The sequence below is a fragment of the Oncorhynchus gorbuscha genome, linkage group LG21 (assembly GCF_021184085.1).
Source record: "Oncorhynchus gorbuscha isolate QuinsamMale2020 ecotype Even-year linkage group LG21, OgorEven_v1.0, whole genome shotgun sequence".
In the NCBI taxonomy this organism is placed as follows: Eukaryota; Metazoa; Chordata; class Actinopteri; order Salmoniformes; family Salmonidae; genus Oncorhynchus; species Oncorhynchus gorbuscha.
Genome location: NC_060193.1, coordinates 50423164 through 50434396, shown reverse-complemented (window position 1 = coordinate 50434396; position 11233 = coordinate 50423164). Strand labels below are relative to the sequence as shown.

General features: G+C 43.7%; 1 protein-coding gene across 1 annotated transcript in view; it reads left to right on the top strand.

Annotated features, from left to right (window-relative positions):
- The first annotated feature begins 1217 nt into the window (after positions 1-1217).
- Positions 1218-11233, top strand: part of LOC124008377 (E3 ubiquitin-protein ligase Midline-1-like) — a 51566-nt gene continuing 41550 nt past the window's right edge. Inside the window, exon 1 of the mRNA XM_046319611.1 lies at positions 1218-1283. The gene's annotated coding sequence lies outside the window, so the exon portion shown is untranslated. The remainder of the gene's footprint in view (positions 1284-11233) is intronic.

The following is an 11233-nucleotide window of genomic DNA, read 5'->3' as shown; positions in this document are numbered from 1 at the left end:
CCTGATCTTGTAAGAGGTTTGCTCTGCTGGCACCGCTATGGGTAATTCAAATCCCCAGCCTGTGTCATCAGGGGGTACAACATATTATTGCTTTTCCCAGATGTCTAAAGCGGTCATTTTGGATATCGCTCCAGAACTACAGGACATTAAGCTGAAGCTCTGGTGAGTAATGTTGAACCCCTATTGTCAATCAAACTGCAGGCATGCTGGGGAGGAGTGCGCCTCATACTTCTAATTCCAAAATCCTGCAATCTGCTGCAAAAATATTTTGGCCTAGATTTACCCAGAGGCAATGGCATGTTTTCCAAGTCAGTGGTCGACGCTACAGAGAGCTTGATTATCATCAGGAACAATAAGGGAGACTGTTGTTTGAATGGAAAGTGACCCCAGCTGATCCTTCTGCCTTCAAGGACTGTCTGGAATACCCCATGATACACACACCTCAAGTTGAGGGAGTTTACACTTTATTTTCAGGTATAGTCAAGTTTACACTTTACAAAAACATACATTTTAAAAAGGTTTACAGTTTATTATAACAGTTCACAGCTAAGGGTTGTTTTATAAGTAGGTTTATAAGAAGCACAGGATAAATGTTCAGAGTGTTTTAAAAAGGATCAAGTAAGAAGAGCTGGTGCACTGTATCCACCATGTTTATGAGAAACAGTGATATAGATTGCAGACTTAGTGCCAATGGTTTGTCCTGCTAAATGTCAACACAATCAGTAGCATCTCCCCCCTGAGGTTTCCCGCTCTTTTGTGTCCCAGTCTGAAGTCAACGAATGGGACAGTGGGAAGAGGGAAGGTGGGGGGAGAGTGGTGGAGGAGCAGGAGGCACAACGCTCAATGTTCCGCATAATGGGAATGAGAGGTCCAAACCACATGATAAAGCACTCAAAGCACTGGTCTCTCCAGCCTGCTTCACGCTCTCCTGAGCAACTTGACAAGTACGAGTCAGGGGAAAGGGGGAAGGGGGGATGAGAAGGAGAGGAGGGGGAGAACAACAGAGAGAAAGAGTCACTGAGGAGGCTTGATCACTCATGTTGTGTTTTGAGTGCCCGTTGGATACGTGGCTCCGTCTCTCTCTCTCTCTCTCTCTCTCTCTCTCTCTCTCTCTCTCTCTCTCTCTCTCTCTCTCTCTCTCTCTCTCTCTCTCTCTCTCTCTCTCTCTCTCTCTCTCTCTCTCTCTCTCTCTCTCTCTCTCATGCCGTGCTTCATTGTTTTCCCAGGTTGGTCATCCTACGCTTGTCTGTTCTCGGTTGGAGGATCACGAATGAGTCTTGAATGTAAGTACTTCTTTAATTTGTTCAGGGCCATCCTTGTGGGCTATTGGAGTTTGTTTAGTTAGTGGAAGATGCTGATGCACTAAGCTTGGTCACACACGGGGAGGTGTGTTTTCGGGGGCTCCATGTGCTCGGGCATGGGAGGCGCCTGCACGTGTACGTTGTTGTTATTCTATCTGTGGCTTCAACTCTTCGGGTCTGAATTGGACTGGGATAGACTTCTGGAGCATGGCATTCAGATGTACTTTCAGATTCAGTAACACAAAGTAAATAAAAGTTCAAATACTTTGAGGTAACTACATGCAAATATATGTCCAAAAACAACTTTGAAATTGACTGTTTGGACTGTATACATCAGAGACTACAAATACCATAGATTTAATAATACATGAACCTATTACATTGCAGATTCATTTTGCAGTACAGTTATTGAGAACATTATAGTCTTTGTTTCATTGGAATAAGACTTTGGTCTATTTTGTACTCTCACAGGCAGCAGCCAGAAGGACTCTGAAAAGGGCAAATACACTTGGAGCAATCATATCTTGTGCCTTTTTCAAGAGATTTATCTTCAGAGGTTTGCCAGAATCAAACCTCTGAATGACAAGCTCACTCCTGAATTGTATAGCAATCTAATACAATAATGTACATGGTACATTATAGGGCAGTGCCTTCAACTGCGCTCAAGGACAAATGTTTTTAATTTTGCACTCATCTGCAGGATCATGTTGTCAGGCTTTTTCTGAACACCTGCAACTGACCTGGGATACATTTAGTCATACATGTTTTGCTGTTGATAGTTAACATTTACATAACGTTTAAGTCATTTAGCAGACAATCTTATCCAAAGTGACTTACTGTACAGGAGCAATTAAGGTAAATGCCTTGCTCAAGGGCACATCGTCAGATTTTTCACCTATCCTGCTTGGGGATTTGAACCAGCGGTCTTTTGGTTACTGGCCGAATGCTCGAAACCCCTAGGCTACCTAACAACAAAGGAACATCGATACACGCAATTCTGAACTTCTGATCTTTTTTGGTCAATTATAGATGAAAGATTGTCCCATTTTGAATGTTATATTGTTTTTGTGCACCTCTGAGCGATGTACTATCAATTCCCCGGGCTCATTTCATGTATTAAAAAAAAAACTTTATTTGGCCAAGATAAAGCAAAGCAGTTCGACACACACAACAACACAGAGTTACACATGGAGTAAAACAAACATACAGTCAATAATACAGTAGAAAAATAAGTCTATATACGATGTGAGCAAATGAGGTGAGATAAGGGAGGTAAAGGCAAAAAAAAGACCATGGTGGTGAATTAAATACAATATAGCAAGTAAAACACTGGAATGATAGATTTGCAGTGGAAGAAGGTGCAAAGTAGAAATAGAAATAATGGGATGCAAAGGAGCAAAATAAATACATAAATAAATACAGTAGGGGAAGAGGTAGTTGTTTGGGCAAAAATATAGATGGGCTATGTACAGGTGTAGTAATATGTGAGCTGCTCTGACAGCTGGTGCTTAAAGCTAGTGAGGGAGATAAGCGTTTCCAGTTTCAGAGATTTTCGTAGTTCGTTCCAGTCATTGGCAGCAGAGAACTGGAAGGAGAGGCGGCCAAAGGAAGAATTGGTTTTGGGGGTGACCAGAGAGATATACCTGCTGGAGCGCATGCTATAGGTGGGTGCTGCTATGGTGTCCAGCGAGCTGAGATAAGGGGGGACTTTACCTAGCAGGGTCTTGTAGATGACCTGGAGCCAGTGGGTTTGGCGACGAGTATGAAGCGAGGGCGGGCCACCGAGAGCGTGCTGGTCGCAGTGGTGGGTAGTATATGGGGCTTTGGTGACAAAACGGATGGCACTCCAATTTATTGAGTAGGGTATTGGAGGCTATTTTGTAAATGACATCGCCAAAGTCGATCGGTAGGATGGTCAGTTTTACAAGGGTATGTTTGGCAGCATGAGTGAAGGATGCTTTGTTGCGAAATAGGAAGCCAATTCTAGATTTAACATTGGAGATGTTTGATTTGAGTCTGAACGGTCCAGAGTAGTGATGCTGGACGGGCGGGCAGGTGCAGGCAGCGATCGGTTGAAGAGCATGCATTTAGTTTTACTTGTATTTTAGAGCAGTTGGAGGCAATGGATGGAGAGTTGTATGGCATTGAAGCTCGTCTGGAGGGTTGTTAACACAGAGTCCAAAGAAGGGCCAGAAGTATATAGAATGGTGTTGTCTGCATAGAGGTGGATCAGAGACTCACCAGCAGCAAGAGCGACATCATTGATGTATTCAGAGAAGAGAGTCGGCCCAAGAATTGAACCCTGTGGCACCCCCATAGAGACTGCCAGAGGCCCGGACAACAGGCCCTCCAATTTGATACACTGAACTCTATCAGAGAAGTAGTTGGTGAACCAGGCGAGGCAATCGTTTTGAAACCAAGGCTATCGATTCTGCCGATGAGGATGTGGTGATTGACAGAGTCGAAAGCCTTGGCCAGGTCAATGAATACGGCTGCACAGTATTGTTTCTTATAGATGGCGGTTAAGATACCGTTTAGGATTTTGAGCATGGCTGAGGTGCACCCATGACCAGCTCTGAAACCAGATTGCATAGCAGAGGAGGTGCGGTGGGATTCGAAATGGTCGGTAATATGTTTGTTGACTTGGCTTTCGAAGACCTTAGAAAAGCAGGGTAGGATAGATATAGGTCTGTAGCAGTTTGGGTCAAGAGTGTCCCCCCCTTGAAGAGGGGGATGACCGCAGCTGCTTTCCAATCTTTGAGAATCTCAGACGACACGAAAGAAAGGTTGAACAGGCTAGTAATAGGGGTTGCAACAATTTCGGCATATCATTTTAGAAAGAAAGCGTCCCGATTGTCTAGCCCGGCTGATTTGTAGGGGTCCAGATTTTGCAGCTCTTTCAGAACATCAGCTGACTGGATTTGGGAGAAGGAGAAATGGGGAAGGCTTGGGCGAGTTCCTGGTGGGGGTACTGTGCTGTTGACCGGGGTAGGGGTAGCCAGGTGGAAAGCATGGCCAGCCGTAGAAAAATGCTTATTGAAATTCTCAATTATAGTGGATTTATCAACGGTGACAGAGTTTCCTGTCCTCAGTGCAGTGGGTAGCTGGGAGGAGGTGTTCTTATTCTCCATGGACTTTACAGTGTTCCAGAACTTTTTTGAGTTTGTGTTGCAGGAAGCAAATTTCTGCTTGAAAAATCTAGCCTTGGCTTTTCTAACTGCCTGTGTATATTGGTTTCAAACTTCCCTGAAAAGTTGCATATCATGGGGGCTGTTCGATGCTAATGCAGAACGCCATAGGATGTTTTTGTGTTGGTTAAGGGCAGTCAGGTCTGGAGAGAACCAAGGGCTATATCTGTTCCTGGTTCTACATTTCTTGAATGGGGCATGCTTATTTAAGATGGTGAGGAAGGCATTTAAAAAAAATATCCAGGCATCCTTTACTGACGGGATGAGGACAAGTTTTCATGTGTATCTAAGCTATTGACGTTCAAGCAGGCAGAAATTTGGCCGGTATGACGTAGAATTGCGATAGAGCCGCTCTCAATACACTGGAAGTTAATCGGAATATAACCTTTAGATTGTGAAAACATCTATCATCTATCATTTAGCAACATCTATCATGTCAGATTTCAATACTGGCCGATGGCATAACTCGGGAGGATGTCTTCTCTCGAATGAGCCTTTGATAATATTTTTGCGATATTCCTACATTGAGAAATGTGTTAATTGAACAGGAGGTCCACCTAATATCTCCTATTTGTCGGCCTCTTCAGTCCAGGGCGCCTTGCATGGTTCCGTTGTGAATGTCAGACTCCACTCTGCGAGGCACATTGATCTGCAGGCTGAACATGGTGAGATTGTAGACTCTTAAATAGCCTCCAGATTGTTTAGGCGGTTTTACAGCTAAGGTATTATTGTATGGAGCTATGTTTGCAGGCCAGCCCATTGAGAGAGTATTGCATTGTAGATTTTGTAGCCAACTTGATCTGGAACAAATTTCCACGATTTTCATGTTGCTACCAACTGTATTATAAAGACAAAACGTGTTAGTGTTAGTGTTATTTAACACTATAAATTATAGGAATTTTCCTTTAGGGGTGAAGCACTTTGAAACTCCCAGGAGAATGTATTCATCAATGCCTAATTGTAAATTCCACATAGATTTCCACATTCTACAAATGAATCATAAATGTCACCGTGACCCTTTTCCACGTGGTTGTCATGTAACGGTTGTCTTCGTCGCAGCGTCGTAAGTGTCCATGTTCATATTTATTTAAACTCAGAACACTAAACAAAATAACAATGAGAATGAAACGAAACAGTTCTGTAAGGTGACAGACACTAAAAAGGCTACCTAAGTATGATTCTCAATCAGGGACAACGAACGACACCTGCCTCTGATTGAGAACCATACTAGGACAAACACAGAAATATAAACACAAGAACAAAACATAGAATGCCCACCCCAACTCACGCCCTGACCAACGTAAAATAGAAACATACAAAAGGAACTAAGGTCAGGATGTGACATGTCATTATATGCAGGATGCTTTCATGGAGTATTTCAATTCAGTGAAACTCAAGGACCTTTTGAAGTGAGTTTCAGTCAAGACGACTGATGAATAATCCACACGGTGTACATACATTTAAACGATAAGGCCCGAGAGGGTGTGGTGTATGGCCAATATACTACGGCTAAGGGCTGTTCTTATAGGCGCCTGGATACAGCCCTTAGCCATGGTATATTGGCCATATACCACAAAACCCAGAGGTGCCTTATTGCTATTATAAACTGGTTACCAATGTAATTAGAGCAGGGCTAGACCCACCTAGTTTATAAATATCAATAATACACATGCTTGGTGTACAGATTGAACATCAAATAAAGAGTCCGAATTGGTGGCTACAACGTAAGTTTTAATATTCATTATTGGTTGTTTTTCTGTGTGGCTGCTCTCTACTTTCACACGGTTCTGTCCTGGGCCCATTGTTATAGCATGGCAGAATGTGTCCTAACATAAATATTGGATGACAAGATAAGTGTATTGGTGCAGGGGCCTGCTTCCTCCTTCCACCCCCTCATCTAAACGTATAACACCATCAGCTAGTCCCAAGGGAGTGATAAGATACATTCTGAAATATTTCTTAACACTTTGAAGTCAGGAAGGTAATATGCCCTTTGGAAACCGATGAAAAGTAGGATAGCTGTCCGGAACTTTTTATTTACTTGTGAAAAGATGTACTTTCTTATTCAGACTTCTCAGTTGACCTCGAGCTAATGTTTGTCCTCTGAGAGAAACTGTGAAATGGGACTGCTTGAGCTCAGACATATAGATGTAGGATCTTAATTTGATTGCTGTTTTGTTGCTGAGAATCTTCCTGCATAGCGGGAAATTCTAACTTATAGTGTATTCAAGGTTTAAAAAGGCTTCTAAAGTTAGCAATTTCCACTTTAAAATGTCAAACTTGATTTGCCCTAATGGCAAATGTATCAACCCCTACAAAATCATTCATTACTTATAATCTACATGATAATTCATATTTCCTGTTGCTGCAGGAATAATTTCCTACTGTAGCAAACTGACTCAAATTAAAATTCTACATTTGTATTTATAGATTTGAATAGCTTTCAGTCTGCCCCTCGCTTCAGAAAATTCCTGATTCTAGTTGACACACAGAGTTGAGGCAGTCGTGACAGTCAGGGAGTGACAGTTCTGGACCTGAGGCATGGAACAGAGCTGTTGTTGGTCACACTGCTGAGACCGTTAACATAGAAACACAGAGAAAGTGATGCTGTTATACAAAGGCTTTGTCTTTGTTTACTTGCCAAATAAATTCCATCAGCAAGTCATGGCCATCCCCCAAACAGTAAAAACAAAATGGAGAATGTATTCATATTACCTTGGTTGGATCAGAATCAGTTCAAAAAACAACATGGTCTCTTTAAAATGTCAAAATGGTGATTTTTAACCTCTGTACCCAAGCTGACCTATTAGTTATATAAATGATACAGATATTCCTTTACATAGACTGCTATATGTTAGTCAAAGCCTATAAGGGAAGATACCACACTGGTTCGCAGTTGTCAACAAGGCAAAGGCGAGTTCACATCGGACCACAGTAATTAGACTAAAGAGGGACTGTCCCTATTTAGTCTAATTACTGTGGTCCGGTTTTAATAAACCAACTCCCTTGTTGCCATGGTAGAAACACCACCGTTTCCAAGCAAGGCCTTGGCATGGGCGACCAGCAGTGTCTCAGATCTATTCATGGCCAGCCAGTCTCCCAAATTCCTGCTGAAAATCTATCCTCTCCCCCTGCTGTGGCTTCCAGTGTCTGGCAGCCATTCTCTGGCTCCTCCACATCACACAGTTTCCCACTTGAGTCAAGAATGCTGGAGTTTTCAATAGAACTAAAAGTGGTTTGTTTGTGAGGGCCTTTCTCTTCTACACTGTGGGGTTACTGGACTGTGTGAAGGGTGGTTTGTGTTCCGTGTGACCAGACATGACACTAGAACATACTTTTTGGCAAAGACTAGAGAAAACCAAGCAAATCCAATTTACTGTGGTGGAGGGTGGATATTTAGTTCTATTCTTCCACCCGCACCTACTCATTAAAGTTTGTAGGCTTGGGAATGAGGCAGTGGCCACCCTTTTCCAGCTCTATGCTGAGGACAGTAGCAGAGGACATACAGTCGTAGTATAATTACCTCTGGAATGGCGTTGTGCAAACTTGTCTTTAGCTTCAATGTCATGGCTATTAAACCAGCTATGATCCTGCCACAAACAAAATGGTCAATGACTTTACCCTGAGACCGGTTTCACATCACTATCTAATGAAAGTGCGATGTCAGTCTTTGGGTATGCAGGGACATGATATGAAGCTGCTGTGGAGGTTTGTTGACTATAACACAGTTGTCACCTTCAATATATAGCATAAATAACCTAAGAGACCTTAGAGCAGAAACGGCAAATTTATTTTGTCTTGAACGTCTTGACTTAGGCTCAGGGCAGATCATTGACCTCAGACAGTACCAGTATTAGCCTAACCTGAGTATCTGAGTTGACTTACAAGGGCCTAATGCCATCATGTATGGTTATTGTTTCTCAAGTGCACACTTGAATTGAACTGGTTGATTTTAGGCTTTGTGCCAACATGATTTTAGAAAATGTTGCATTGACAAAAGGCGCAGATGGTGTTTGTGGACACAGCTGTCGGCGTTAACTGGGTATTCGATTGGATGATGTTTCCAGTCAATGGCACTGCATTTATACAACGGAGCAGTAGATTGTTTTTCAAGCTGCAGTAGGCTAGACGATAGCCCAGGATAAAAGAGAGGAGAAGCGAGAACAGAAAGAGCAGTATTGATTGTCTCCTAGCCTTTCGAAAACATATGTTTACTTTAAAAGCAAAGAAGACAATCAATGTACTTCCCTATTTCATGATGCCACTGTGGTGAAACTGCAGCAAGGTTACACATTTATTCTTACCAGAACACGAGCACTGAAACATCATCTTAGATAACCTTCTACTTGCTTTTTGCTGCTGAAAATCTGCTGTGCTTTGTAATTATTCGTTGTGTTTGTGGACCCATTTGACCCAGTCTATGGAGGGAGACCACAACAGTACATTGAAATGCAAGGTGCGTGTACACACAGCTAAACCGTGTTTAATCTCATTAATGCAGAGAGGCCACTATTGGTCTTGGGGAAATGTAATTTTGTTATCAATTTCCCCTAATCTCCACTGTGATAGAACAGGCTAAAGGGGACAGTATTATTAAACGCAAGGGCTTTGGTGGGCAGTCCTGACATATTAGATATATCATTTCCCTGAAGGGCCTAACACCAAAGTTAATGGTCAAATAAATGGTAAATTAGTCTAAAGTAATCAATTTAGAATTCATATGGGACAGGTTACCTTAACAGGGTATATTTATGAAAATCAGGTAACACTATACATTAGGCTGCTCTTATACCCGTGTAGTAACACTGCAATTACACTAGTAACAACATTGCGGTAATGATGCATAACGCATACAGTACTTCAGCATTAGTACACCGGTAGAAGATCCACTTATTGCTAAACGTCACAAGAGCATCACAAGTGCAACTTAATGTAATGTTAATATAACACACATCTAGTCCAGGGAGGGTGACACATCTAGTCCAGGGAGGGTGGACATCTAGTCCAGGGAGGGTGGACATCTAGTCCAGGGAGGGTGACACATCTAGTCCAGGGAGGGTGACACATCTAGTCCAGGGAGGGTGGACATCTAGTCCAGAGAGGGTGGACATCTAGTCCAGGGAGGGTGGACATCTAGTCCAGGGAGGGTGGACATCTAGTCCAGGGAGGGTGGACATCTAGTCCAGGGAGGGTGACACATCTAGTCCAGGGAGGGTGACACATCTAGTCAGGGAGGGTGGACATCTAGTCCATGGAGGGTGACACATCTAGTCCAGGGAGGGTGGACATCTAGTCCAGGGAGGGTGACACATCGATTCCAGGGAGGGTGGACATCTAGTCCAGGGAGGGTGGACATCTAGTCCAGGGAGGGTGACACATCTAGTCCAGGGAGGGTGGACATCTAGTCCAGGGAGGGTGACACATCTAGTCCAGGAAGGGTGGACATCTAGTCCAGGGAGGGTGACACATCTAGTCCAGGGAGGGTGACACATCTAGTCCAGGGAGGGTGGACATCTAGTCCAGGGAGGGTGACACATCTAGTCCAGGGAGGGTGGACATCTAGTCCAGGGAGGGTGACACATCTAGTCCAGGGAGGGTGGACATCTAGTCCAGGGAGGGTGACACATCTAGTCCAGGGAGGGTGGACATCTAGTCCAGGGAGGGTGACACATCTAGTCCAGGGAGGGTGGACATCTAGTCCAGGGAGGGTGACACATCTAGTCCAGGGAGGGTGGACATCTAGTCCAGGGAGGGTGACACATCTAGTCCAGGGAGGGTGGACATCTAGTCCAGGGAGGGTGACACATCTAGTCCAGGGAGGGTGGACATCTAGTCCAGGGAGGGTGACACATCTAGTCCAGGGAGGGTGGACATATAGTCCAGGGAGGGTGACACATCTAGTCCAGGGAGGGTGGACATCTAGTCCAAGGAGGGTGACACATCTAGTCCAGGGAGGGTGACAAATCTAGTCCAGGGAGGGTGACACATCTAGTCCAGGGAGGGTGACAAATCTAGTCCAGGGAGGGTGACACATCTAGTCCAGGGAGGGTGGACATCTAGTCCAAGGAGGGTGACACATCTAGTCCAGGGAGGGTGACAAGTCTAGTCTAGGGAGGGTGACACTGTGCTGACTTGATCATGCTTTCACGCCACTCGTTCCACACTATCGACTATGGACACACTCTGTTGTCTCCACAGCTCGATGCAGCAACCACTCAATGTTGTTTTCCATCCACACAATCCATTTGGACTAATTTGATATCCATCCCATGCATGAGCACACGCTGAGAGGAAGTGTCAAGGTTGCATTGCATCGCCACCAATCAGAAAGCATCTTTCTTTGTTAGCGGATAACAAGTTGTGAGACAACAAAGCCACGGTGTGCCAAGGGAAGTAATGTGAAATCAGTATGTGGCCTATGGTGAATTCTGTAATGCGTTTCAAGAACAAAACATCACATTCTGTCTTGATAGAGGCTTACAATGCAACGTTTGCTGGACAAAGGCTATGCTGTAGGTGGTTTATTGATTTAGTTTTTCAATGTAAAAAGAATAGAGATAAGATGCTTAGTTTGCCATTATTCTGAGTCAGAATCTGTTAAAGGCCCAGTGCAGTCAAAAATGCATTTTATATATATTTCCACACTATGAGGTGGGAGTAATACTGTGAAATTATGAACATTATGATAATTAGTTTAAGAGCTGTTTGAAAAGACCACCTGAAATTTTAGCCTGTTTTGGTGGA